This window comes from Triticum dicoccoides, chromosome 5B (assembly GCF_002162155.2).
Source record: "Triticum dicoccoides isolate Atlit2015 ecotype Zavitan chromosome 5B, WEW_v2.0, whole genome shotgun sequence".
Lineage (NCBI taxonomy): Eukaryota > Viridiplantae > Streptophyta > Magnoliopsida > Poales > Poaceae > Triticum > Triticum dicoccoides.
In genome coordinates this window covers 433,379,949-433,391,714 of record NC_041389.1, presented here as the reverse complement: position 1 = coordinate 433,391,714, position 11,766 = coordinate 433,379,949, and positions in this window count along the sequence as shown.

Here is an 11,766-nt window from a genome sequence, read left to right as displayed (position 1 = left end):
AGCGGTGGGGGTGGATGAACAGGACCCCGTGGCGTTGCCTCTGGATGAACAGGACCCCGATCGATCGAGCCGGTTGGGGCTGGATGAACGGGACCCCATGGAGGGCCGGATGAACAGGACGACCCCGTGGAGGGCTGGATGAACAGTAGACGGTGGAGGGGTGGATGAATAGTAGCCCGTGGAGGGGTGGTTGAACAGGAGCCCGTGGAGAGGGGTGGTTGAACAATAGCCGGTGGAGTAGCGCGCGGTGGAGGCTAGATGAACAGGAGCCCGTGGATGAATAGTCGCAGGTGGAGGCTGGAGGAGGTCGACGATGTATGAACAGTAGCCCGTGGAGGCTGGAGGAGGTCGACGGTGGAGATGAACAGTATCCCGTGGAGTCCCGTTTTGCGGTACGCCACACATCTCCTGATGAATAAGACCCCCGTTTCGACCGTAGCGCTCCAACACAAGTCCGTTTCATCCATTTTACAGTACGCCACACCACTCCCGATCAACAGGACCCCGTTTCTACCGTAGGAGGTCTAACACAAGTCCGTTTCCTCCGTTTTGCGGTATGCCAGACCCGTTCCGATGAACAGGATCCCGTTTCGAACTTGGTCGGTCGAACACAAGGTCGTTTCCTCCATTCTGCGGTACGCCAGGCCTTGTTTCCATCGCATGTTCCGTCCAAGCTGGTTGGCTCCCACGCATTCTGTTGCCTCCCGATGAACACGACGCATTCTGTTGCCTCCCCAATGAGACGACGCATTCCGTTGCCTCCCCATGAACACGACGACGATGCAGTTTCTCTGTTCTGACCCGGCCATGTACATGAGCCCTGGCCGTATGTATGCGCGAGTAGGCATTCGAGACCCCGCCCATATGTACGTACGTGGACGTATTTACTTTCTTGCACCCTGGCCATTGTACGTACGTGTACATGCTACGTGTGCGCCTCTACTACGACACATGCGCGCCTCTACATTGACCAGTATGTACGTACACGTTCGCGACCAGAATGACAATGCTACGTACGTTCGACCAGGTGGGTCCCGACTGTTAGGCAATTCCTTGCATGCGAAGGTGTAGCTGGTGGGTCCCAGCAGTCAGGGGGTGAATTGTTTTTTTTTCGGACGCACTTCCTTGCGTGTGAAGATGTAGCTGGTGGGTCCAAGCAGTCAGGGGGCGAATCATGTTTTTGCCTATAATATGGACGCACTTCCTTGCGTGCGAAGATGTAGCTGGTAGGTCCCAGCAGTCAGGGGAAACGTTTTTTTCGCGAAATACGGTGGCCTGTCAGGTGGGTCCCTGCTGTCAGGTGGAGGAATCATTATTTCCGTGTGATAAGGAGGCACTTCCTTGCTGCGGCCATGGACCCAACTGCCAGCCTCTCCATGTACAGTCCACGTCTGATGGAAGTCGTTCCTTGACCACGTTGACCACGCTGCGCTGAAAGCACAAGGGCGATGGACGACGGCAAGGCCTAGGAAGGGGACGACACGGAGCCGGGGAAGACGCGGCAGTGGAATCCCACGTGGAGAGGAGTACGAGGGTTCGCTGGTTTGGCTGCGGTGTGAGGCTGCCGTCGCCGCAGGGCCTGGCCAGCGGTGGGAATAGTAGGGGCGGTGAGGCCTCCGCGGCAGCACAGCCGGCCACGGGAGGCAGGAGCATGCGACACGACCGGCGCTGCTTTGGGCGGCTAGAGAAAGAAGACCAGAGGTTGAAGAAGCACTACGGCCATTGGATGGACATCGTACGGTCACTGGAGCTAGAATCGTTCATATTGACTAAGTTGACAAAGCCCTCCGTCCCCGTCAACTTAGTAGGCCCACAAGTCAGCTTCCCACCAAGCTGGGTCCCAGCTAGCAGGGGGAGTGTTCATTTTTTTGTGCGTAATAAGGAGGCACTTCCGGTGGGTCCGAGTTGACAGCGGGGGGAACGTTTTTTTCGCAAAATACGGTGGCCCGTCCCTGGGTCCCAGTAGTCGGGGGAAACGTTTTTTTCGAAAAATAAGGTGGCCCATCTGGTGGGTCCGTGCTGTCAGGTGGAGGAATAATTATTTTGCGCGTAATAAGGAGGCACTTCCTTGCGGCCTCCGTGGACCCAGCTGTCAGCCTCTCCACATACAATACTCTTCCAATGGAATTCGATCGTTGACCACGTTGACCACGCTGCGCCAAGAGCACCATAGCGGTGGACGATGGCGAGGCCTAGGAAGGGGACGATGCGGAGCCGGGGAAGACGCAACAGTGGAAGCCTACGCGAAGAGGAGTACGAGGGTTCACTGGTTTGGTTGCGGTGTGAGGCTGTCGTCGCCGCAGAATAACAGGGAGTGTGGGTGAGTAGAGGGATGGCCTGGCCAGTGGTGGGAGTAGTACGGGGCGATGAGGCCTCCGCGACATCACAGCCGGCCACGGGAGGCAGGAGCACGCGACACGACCCGCGCTGCTTTGGGCGGCTGGAGCAAGAAGACCAGAGGTTGAAGAAGCGCTACGGCCGTTGGATGGACATCGTACGATCACTGCAGCTAGAATCGTTTATATTGACTAAGTTGACAAAGCCCTTGGTACGCGTCAACTTAGTAGTCCCACAGCTCGGATTTGGCAGAGAACATATAGCCCATTTGCGATTTGTAAGAATGTACAGCCCATTTTTTAATTCTAACTAGTATCTGACAAGATTCAGTTGTTACCTCAAATTAGAGCACATCCAAGCAGCCAACCCTGCCTCTTCTGCCAAAGAAGCAGTGGCCTTCGCCGCGTGATGGAGTAGGCCCTGTGCCATCCATCATTCCGAGTAACACGGGGAAAGTCTGACGTTGACTCCTGTAATGGACGTCGTCAACGGACCCTGGCACCAGCGGCGGCGGAAGGACTTCGATTGATGGATTGACCACTTCTTCGACATGCACGAACACTCGATATAGGTACATCCCTAACATGGTCCACGACAGCCTTGGTGGCGACGAATAGTACAACCCCGGTTCCTGCACCGGTATCTCAACACCAATCACCTTCGGTATGGTGGACGACTCCTTCATCCATGCCCTAACCGTCAGAGCCCAGCTGTCTGGAGGAACAAACACACTTACGAGGTCACCTCCAAGGTCGTTGATAAGCTCGTTCATGGACTCGTTGTTCTAAGCACGTTGAGGCATGCCGTGGAAGGTAAGCTTTGTTAAAAACTCAAGCTCAGAGGGCACCGAGCCCCATCATGGGTGCCATCGATCAAAGCTCATCAGTGCGCCATCACAGAACAAACGCCGGGAAGATTCGAACACACAGCTACAGTCGAAAGTTGTCCGGAACCTGACGAAGAAATCAGCCGGTGGCAGACAGACTTCGACGAGCAAGTCACTTATTTGGATGTCGTGCGCAATGCCAAGAGCTTTGACAAGGTATGGCTGATGAGAACAAAGCCATGGCCAAGCTTCTTGCCGAGGAGAACAAGATCATGATGATGAAGCGGAATGAGATAGACGAGGTCACCAACAAAGAATGGCATGACATGGCAAGGTTGTAGATCTTGGAGAGGAGGCTAGCCGAAAGAGGCCATGAGGTGCCAAGGTTCGATGAGCATGGTGGTTCGGCAAGTGGTGATGGCAATGGTGGCATCTTGTGATGATGATGATGATGGTGGAGTGATGACAAATGGTGTGGTGATGTCTTGGGTTGTGGTGCAAAAACTATGTTAAAATGTCGCCAAAACTGTTAGATAGTAACGAGAAAACGAGACAGAAGAGACACATATTTTTACGTGGAAACCCTTGTGGGAGAAAATCCGGACGCACGAAGGCGCAATCACTATGATGGAGGAGTATTACAAGCACGAGATGATAGACCGTCTTAGGTGCGACTACATGGGGTATATATGAGGGCAACACATAAGAGTCCTTGTAGGACAAGTAAACGAGTTGTACTCGTACACGTCGGTACCAACGCAAAGGCCCACACCGTGTGTACTACGTCTAGTCCAATACGGTATAATTTGGATCACAATTTAACAATCTCCACCTTGATCCAAATTCCCTCCAGTAGTCAAAGAAAGTGAATAACTCCATCCAAATCAGCATAAACACCTTGTGCGTCAAAGTCCATAGAACTAATGAGAAATACCAACTAAGCCTGAGAAAAGCTCAAACTTATTGGTCGGAACTGGCTTTGTCATCATATCAGCAGGATTATCAAGAGTACTTATCTTGCATACCTTCAAATCACCTTCAGCAACAACATCTCGAATATAGTGATATCTGACATCAATGTGCTTTGTTCTCTCATGGTACATTGGATTCTTGGTAAGATATATATCAATTTGACTGTAACTAAAAATGGTAGGGCAAGATGAATCTCCACAAAGCTCAGTGTACAAACCTTTCAACCAGATAGCTTCTTTGCATGCCTCAGAAATAGCCATATACTCGGCATCAGTAGTGGAACAAGCCACAATAGACTGCAAAGTTGCTCTCCAACTCACGGCACAACCACCAATGGTGAAAACATAACCTGTGAGTGATCTTATCTTATCCAAATCACCAGCAAAATCAGAATCAACAAAACCAACAAGTCCATCTCCAGTTTTCCCAAACTGTAAATAAGCATTAGAAGTACCTCACAAGTATCTGAAAATCCACTGAACTGCTTTCCAATGCTCTTTTCCAGGATTAGCCATGTATCTACTGACAACACTCAATGCATAAGATAAATCCGGACGAGAACAAACCATGGCATACATAAGTGAACCAATTGCACTTGAATAGGGAACTCTAGACATGTACTTAATATCAGAATCTGACTTAGGACATAAAGCTGATGAAAATTTGAAGTGTGCAGCTAACGATGTACTCACCGGCTTGGCGTTATGCATATTAAAACGATGAAGAACTTTATCAATATATCCCTTCTGACTTAGATATCCTTTTCCAGACGGTCTATCTCTTGATATTTCCATGCCAAGAATTTTCTTTGCTGCACCCAAATCCTTCATCTCAAATTGATTACTCAATTGCTTCTCTAGTTCATTAATCTCTGACATACTCTTTGCAGCAATAAGCATATCATCAACACAAAGGAGCAAATAAATAGTTGAATTGTTGATAGTTTTCAAATAAACACAACTACCATAATTAGACCTTTTGAAACCTTGAGAGAGCATAAATGTGTCAAATCTCTTGTACCACTGTCTCGGGGATTGCTTCAATCCATAAAGAGATTTCTTTAACTTACAGACAAGCTTTTCCTTATCAGGAATAACAAAACCTTCAGGTTGTTCCATATAAATATCCTCTTCTAATTCTCCATGTAAAAATGCAGTTTTAACATCCAATTGTTCAAGCTCAAAATCATGCATGGCAACACTACTGAGTAAAGTGCGAATAGAGCTATGCTTCACAACAAGAGAAAAGACTTTGTTATAGTCAATACCTGGAATCTGGCTATAACCTTTAACAACTAATCTTGAAAACCCACTTGCAACGAATAGGTTTCTTCTCTCTAGGTAATTTTACTAAATCCCAAGTGCCATTGTTTTCAAGTGATTCCATCTCATCATGCATAGCGGTCATCCACTTATTACTATCACCAGAAATAATAGCCTCGGAATATGAAGAAGGCTCAGAATTACCTTCAATTTCTTCTGCAATAGATAAAGCAAAAGAAACAATATTGCACTCTTCAATTAACCTGTTAGGTTTATTAATACCCCGCCTAACTCTGTCATGTGCGAGATTCCAACTGGGTGGAACAATAGCCTGATTTGGAGTGGGAGTGACATGTTCATCATCAACGACGGGTTCATCATGTGCATCAACAATTTCATTACCAGACATATCACCTGAGTCGATAACATGCTCCACTTGAACAGTAGGCTGTTGAATAGTAGGCTGCTGTTCACTCTCAACAGGAACATTAGTAGATGAAACATCATGTAACATAATAGTTTCATTAAAGATAACATTTCTGCTAATAACAACCTTCTGGGTTTCAGGATTCCACAATTTAAAACCTTTAACACCAGATTTATAACCAAGAAAGATGCACTTAACAGCCCTAGGCTCCAACTTTTCATTATCAACATGAGCATAAGCAGTGCAACCAAAAACTCTCAACTGTGAATAATCAGCAGGTGAACCAGACCATACCTCAATTGGAGTTTTCTTATTAAGAGCAATAAATGGTGAACGGTTAATGAGATAACAAGCAGTGGAAGCAGCCTCAGCCCAAAAATGCCTATGCAAACCTGCATTGGACAACATGCAATGGGCTCTGGAAATAATGGTCCTGTTCATACGCTCAGCAACACCGTTTTCTTGAGGAGTATAAGGAACGGTGTAATGTCTGACAATGCCTTCAGACTTGCAATAATTCTTAAATTGCTTAGAACATAATTCCATACCATTATCAGTGCGAAGTATTTTTACCTTCTTTTCAGTTTGTCTTTCAATCATAATCTTCCACTCCTTAAATGCTGAGAATGCTTCATATTTATGCTTCAAGATATAAGGCCAAACTTTTCTTGAATAATCATCAATAATAGTCGGCATGTAACTTGCACCACCTAGTGACTTCTTGCGAGATGGTCCCCATAAATCAGAATGCACATAATCAAGAATACCTTCAGTTGTATGAGTCGAAGTGTTGAACTTCACCCTCTTGTGTTTGCCAAAGATACAATGCTCACAGAATTTTAATTTACCAGGTTCATATCCATCAAGAAGACCTCTCTTATTTAACTCTGCTAAACCAAGTTCACTCATATGTCCAAGGCGCATATGCCAAAGGTTAGCAGCATCACAATCAGAATTCTTTCAAATAGCTGGAGTAGCGTTACCTGAAACGGTAGAACCTCGAAGGTAATAAAGACCATTGGTCGAACTTTAAGTCGCCTTTCATCACAACAAGGGAGCCTTTGGTGACCTTCAAAACACTATCTCCACCTGAATACTTGTACCCCTTTGCATCAAGGGCACTCATAGAAATAATATTTCTCTTCATCTTCGGAATAAACCGAACATCTGTCAAAGTTCTGATTGTGCCGTCAAACATCTTGATTCGAACGGAACCTATGCCTTCAAACTTGCATGGTGAATTATCAAAACCCGAAACAGAACCAGCAGAAGTAGTGGAATCAAAAGTAGTAAACCAGTCCCTATGCGGGCACATATGGAAAGTACATGCGGTGTCAAGTACCCACTCATCATTGGTCTCAACACATTCGGCAATAACAACAAGAGCATCATCAGAACTATCATCACGGGCAACATTAGCAGAATTGTTACCTTGTTTGTTACCTTTCCTCTTTTCTTTATTCTGCAACTTGAAACACTCTAAGATGTCATGCCCGTCTCTCTTGCAATATCTGCAATACTTCTTGTCTCTGGATTGCGACCGACCCCTGTAGCCGTTTTTACTTTTGCCTCTGTTTCCATTATGTGAGTTCTTCTCCTTTGTCCTGCCACGAACAGATAATCCCTCGGCTTGGGATGAACTCGAACCATCATGAGGCACCATTTATTTCATCTTCTCCTTGGAGTTCAAAGCTTCATAAACTTCATTAAGCGTGAGAGTATCACGACTGTATAATATGGTGTCTCGAAAATTGGTATAAGAACTTGGCAGTGAACAAAGTAACATTAAAGCAGTATCTTCCTCTTCATACTTAACCTCCATTGCAGCTAGATCGGATATGATCTCTTTAAGTTCTGAAATATGATTCAAAACATTACCTCCCTCGGGCAACCTGTGCATGAATAATTTTTGCTTCAGATGCATCTTGCTGGTGAGATCCTTAGTCATGCAAATACCTTCCAGCTTTAACCATAGAGCGGCGGCAGTTTTTTCGCTCAAAACTTCCTGCAAGATATTATTATGCAAATGGAGTTGAATTTGTGACAAAGCCTTACAATCAATTCTTTTCTCCTCATCAGTCCAGTCCTGAATTCTATTCTTTCCAAAACTATCCAGTGCTTCATCATAGTCAGATTGTGCCAACAACAGCCGCATCTTGACTTGCCATAGGGTAAACCTTGTGTCACTGTCCAGCAGTGAAAGATCGTACTTCATGGATGTCATGAGTAGATTAAATCTGTGTGCACAAAGTAGTACAAGTCCAAAAAAAGTATTCCTAAGAGAATAAATTCGCGGGGCAAAGAAGAGACAGCACCTGATAGCTCCGCTAGACTTAACGATTGAAGAAAAAATAAAATCTGAACCACAAGAAGCCTCCACGTGGGAAGTACTAAACTAGTACTCAAAATTAATGATGTGGCTTGGGTCTTCACGTGGAGGTGCAGCAGCAACGTAGCCTGATGCGCCTCGGTACTTGCAGCCTGTAGGTAGATCAGCAGCCTCGGGTGCAAGCGACGACCAGGCAAATCAACTTCGTGTCAATCTCGGTTACGGCGGCGCACACAAGGAAAATCCTGTCGGTCTCGGTCCTGTAGAAATTGATTCGACGGATCGACGATCGTCAGAGACGCGTGCGGCGGCGGCGGCGCGCAAAACGCCGAACCCTAATCCCTCAATCTCAAATCTCGTATCTGAAACTTGGCTCTGTATACCACTTGTGAGAGAGTGCATTGGAAATGGAATAGAAGAATTAATGTGAGCAAATTACTATGTGTTTTGGTCTAAGAGAAGTTGTTTTCAGGCCTAATAAACCCGGACGGAGGGAGTAACGAGAAAATGAGACACAAGAGACACATTTTTACGTGGAAACCCTTGTGGAAGAAAAACCACGGACGCATGAAGGCGCAATCACTATGATGGAGGAGTATTACAAGCACGAGACGACAGACCGTCTTAGGTGCGACTACATGAGGTATATATGAGGGCAACATATAAGAGTCCTTGTAGGACAAGTAAACGAGTTATACTCGTACGCATCGGTACCAATGCAAAGGCCCACACCGTATGTACTACGTCTAGTCTAATACGGCATAATTTGGATCACAATTTAACAAAAACTGTATGGTGATGTCAAGATCATGTTTGAATTCTCAGCGTTTATGTTTTTTTGCTCAAAATCGTGGTCAATTAATTTGTGTGCTTTTACGGTTTGCGGGGCCGAAATCAGTGGCAGCGAAACAGAGCCCGCAAACCCGAGCGGTAAAAGAGAATACTCGAAAACACGATATTGTCAACCCTTATCCCGCTTTTAAGGGTCGCGATTTTAAGGGGTCTGCTATAGTTGCTCTTAGTCCCGCCTATTTAGACCAATTTTTAAGAAGGCATCTCATGCTTCACTTAGATGAAATGATAGAGGAAAGCTATGCTAGATGTACATCATATTTGTATAGCGCGTGCGCTCGCGTATATATTCGCGACTAGACCTAGAACTTTGGACGCTTGGCCCGACCGACCGCCCCCGCCCGCGTCTTGTATCAAACCTTCTTATTTTATTTTATTTTTTGCGTCTACTATCCATTCATGGGGCAGGGGTGGATGCCTTATTCATCGAAGGTTGATTCAACCTGCAGATGTTGGGAGTGGTAATAACCGAAAAAGGCATTCACCCCGCTTTATATATAAAGCAAAGATCATCAACAAACCTGGTACAAACGCACGCCAACACAACACACACCCCCAAGGCAGGATACAAAGATGTTGTGCGCAGCAACACCACCCCTAACTCTACAAGAGCAACCGGAGATCTCGGCCGTGAACACGCCACTGCCAAGAGGTGAAGCCGCATATGGCGAACCATGTGCTCCAAGGCGGCGCCTTCAGGAAGGGAACGACACTGGAGTGCCGCCACCACCCGACACGAGGGTCAGGGTTTCCCCTGGAGCAACACGACGGGCAATGAAGGCCGTGACGACACCTTCAAGAAGGGAGAGAGTCGCCGCCGCCGGTCCATCCAAAGATAGAACAGGTTTTCACCCCGGCCAACAATCACCACCACCGAACGCCACACCCCGGCAACCATGCCGCCCACACGGCCATGGTCACCAGGCAGCACCAAGCCACGGGCTCTACCCATGAGCACCGCGCTCCCACCACCTGGGCCGCCGCCCTGGCATCCAAGACCTTGACACCACCTCACCCGAGACCCGCTGCTACTCCAACCAAAGAGACGAGTGGAAAGGTCTCGTCTTTCGCACCCCTGGGCGAGCCCCAGCGCCGAGACCCAAGAGGCCGGCCGAAACTGGCCTCCATCGCCCTGTCCTGCTGCACCAGGCGCGAGACGGGCTCAGTCCTGCTGTCGGGCGCGAGACGAGGTCGGTCCTGCTGTCGGGCGCGAGACGAGCTCGGTCCTGCTGCCGGGCGCGAGACGAGCTCGGTCCTGCTGCCGGGCACGAGACGAGATCAGTCCCACAGCACTGGGCGCGAGACAGGCGATGGACCGCAGCTGGGAGAGGGCCAGCCCTTTGACAAAGGTAGCGTCCGAACGCCGAGGAGAGGAATCGAAGGCCAGAACAAGCTGCTTCCCGACGGGCCAACGCCGGAGATGTCCGGTCGCCGCCGTGAAACGACCCAAACCACCGCCATGAGCCACCACCACGCCGTGGCAGCCCACATCCATGTCAGGATCCCGAGGGGCAGCCCTGAGCCGCCCTACAGCGGTTGAGGTGCGCCGCCGAGGTCGCAGCCCGCCCCCGCGCCAGATCCCAACCCGGGAGCCGCCGCCGCCACGAGCACGCCAGCCACTGTGCAGCCTGCGCGCCACCACACAAATTGACGCCAGCACCGAGAGACCGCCGGGAGCCCCATCCACCACCGCCACACTCGCCACGAGCAGCAGGTGCTGCACCACCCGCGGCGAGGACGAGCACGGCAGCAGCTCACAGGCTCGTGGCGCCCAGATCTGGCACGCTAGCTCCGGACGACACCGCCTCCTCCCCACCGCACGCCTGGGCATCCACGCCGCCGCCGAGCCCCGCCCGCCGCCCGTCGTGGACCGCTGCCGTTCCCCGCCGCCGGACCTTGCAGATCTGGTGCGCGCCGCCGTGCCCCAACGAGGAGGGGAGGGGAAGTTGGAGGTTGCCCAGGGAGATGCCCCGCCGCCGCCCTCACTGGTGCACGCTCGGGCGTCGCCGGCGACGCCTCCGACGGCGGCGAGACGGGAAGGGGGAGGGAGGAGACCCGGCGGCAGCGCTGGAGGAATCACCCCCTGTGTCGCCAGAGGAGGGCGACGAGGGGGGGTGTTTCTTCTAGTTTTTTATCTCCTCTCCGTCGTCAATCGGAGTGGTAATAAAGCGAGCACATATCGTGTATGATAATCTGCTTGACCTCATCGCCTCCCTTTCAAGCCAAGAGAACTTCGTGACAATAGTAGTAGGTGGTTTGCGTTTTCATTTTTCGTTTTCATATTTCCTCTCCATTTCTATTTTCACCGCTCCATTTTCACACCTATCACAACGGCACGACGACCGGTGCGGCCGACAGCGAGTCGCGGCGAGAGGCGAAATTTCTCACGGCCGCACGATCGATATCGCCAAGTCTTTCTCGGTTGGCAAAATTTCGTGTTTTGACCCTTTTTCCAAACAAATTCAGGATCTGACCCCGTTTGAAATATTTTCGAGATTTGACCCTTTTTCCTACCACCAGAGCTCCTAGCGGTAGGGTTACACAGCCTACCGCCAGGGACCCTGGCAGTAGGAAACTTATCCACGTCAGCGCGCGGAGACGGCGCCGTCCCCCCTCCGTCGCACCCTACCGCCAGGGTCCCGGGCGGTAGACTGTGTAACCCTACCGCTGGATCCCCTGGCAGTAGGGTCCGGGCAGTTATTTCGCCCGGAGACCCCCGTGCCCCTTCCCTTCTCCCCACCCCTCCCCTCCCCCAAGTCGG